This window comes from Alosa sapidissima, chromosome 2 (genome assembly GCF_018492685.1).
Source record: "Alosa sapidissima isolate fAloSap1 chromosome 2, fAloSap1.pri, whole genome shotgun sequence".
Classification (NCBI taxonomy): Eukaryota; Metazoa; Chordata; class Actinopteri; order Clupeiformes; family Clupeidae; genus Alosa; species Alosa sapidissima.
Genome location: NC_055958.1, coordinates 939,025 through 941,524, shown reverse-complemented (window position 1 = coordinate 941,524; position 2,500 = coordinate 939,025). Strand labels below are relative to the sequence as shown.

At 56.1% G+C, this 2,500-nt stretch overlaps 1 protein-coding gene across 1 annotated transcript in view; it reads left to right on the top strand.

Moving 5' to 3' along the window:
• The window catches only part of raph1a (Ras association (RalGDS/AF-6) and pleckstrin homology domains 1a), a 163,154-nt gene that overhangs the window by 72,994 nt on the left and 87,660 nt on the right, over positions 1-2,500 (top strand).

Genomic DNA, 2,500 nt, shown 5'->3' with positions numbered 1-2,500 from the left:
CAGTCTCCACTCCCCCACACACACACACACACACACACACACACACACACACACACCAGTCTCCACCCCCCCCACACACACACACACACACACACACACACACCAGTCTCCACTCCCCACACACACACACACACACACACACACACACACACACACCAGTCTCCACTCCCCACACACACACACACACACACACACACACACACACACCAGTCTCCACCCCCACACACACACACACACACACACACACACACCAGTCTCCACTCCCCACACACCACACACACACACACACACACACACACACACCAGTCTCCACTCCCCACACACACACACACACCACACACCACACACACACACACACCAGTCTCCACCCCCACACACACACACACACACACACACACACACCAGTCTCCACTCCCCACACACACACACACACACACACACACACACACACACACCAGTCTCCACTCCCCACACACACACACACACACACACACACACACCACACACACACACCAGTCTCCACTCCCACACACACACACACACACACACACACACACACACACACACCAGTCTCCACTCCCCACACACACACACACACACACACACACACACACACACACCAGTCTCCACCCCCCACACACACACACACACACACACACACACCAGTCTCCACTCCCCACACACACACACACACACACACACACACACACACACACACACCAGTCTCCACTCCCCACACACACACACACACACACACACACACACACACACACACCAGTCTCCACCCCCCACCACACACACACACACACACACACACCAGTCTCCACTCCCCACACACACACACACACACACCACACACACCAGTCTCCACTCCCCACACACACACACACACACACACACACCAGTCTCCACTCCCCACACACACACACACACACACACACACACACACACCAGTCTCCACTCCCCACACACACACACACACACACACACACACACACACCAGTCTCCACCCCCCACACACACACACACACACACACACACACACCAGTCTCCACTCCCCACACACACACACACACACACACACACACACACACACACACCAGTCTCCACTCCCCACACACACACACACACACACACACACACACACACACCACCAGTCTCCACCCCCCACACACACACACACACACACACACACCAGTCTCCACTCCCCACACACACACACACACACACACACACCAGTCTCCACTCCCCACACACACACACACACACACACACACCAGTCTCCACCCCCCCACACCACACACACACACACACACACACACCACACACCAGTCTCCACTCCCACACACACACACACACACACACACACACACACACACACACACCAGTCTCCACTCCCCACACACACACACACACACACACACACACACACACCAGTCTCCACTCCCCACACACACACACACACACACACACACACACCAGTCTCCACTCCCCACACACACACACACACACACACACACACACACACCAGTCTCCACTCCCCACACACACACACACACACACACACACACACCAGTCTCCACTCCCCACACACACACCACACACACACACACACACACACCAGTCTCCACTCCCCACACACACACACACACACACACACACACACCAGTCTCCACTCCCCCCACACACACACACACACACACACACACACACACACACACACACACACACACACACACACACACACCAGTCTCCACCCCCCACACACACACACACACACACACACACACACCAGTCTCCACTCCCCCACACACACACACACACACACACACCACACACACACACACACACCAGTCTCCACTCCCCACACACACACACACACACACACACACACACACACACCAGTCTCCACCCCCCACACACACACACACACACACACACACACACACCAGTCTCCACTCCCCACACACACACACACACACACACACACACACACACACACACCAGTCTCCACCCCCCACACACACACACACACACACACACACACACACCAGTCTCCACCCCCACACACACACACACACACACACACACACACACCAGTCTCCACTCCCCCACACACACACACACACACACACAACACACACACACACACCAGTCTCCACTCCCCACACACACACACACACACACACACACACACACACACACCAGTCTCCACTCCCCCCCCACACACACACACACACACACACACACACACACACACCAGTCTCCACTCCCCACACACACACACACACACACACACACACACACACACACACCAGTCTCCACCCCCCCCCACACACACACACACACACACACACACACACACACACACCAGTCTCCACCCCCCACACACACACACACACACACACACACACACACACACACCAGTCTCCACTCCCCACACACACACACACACACACACACCAGTCTCCACCCCCCCCCCCACACACACACACACACA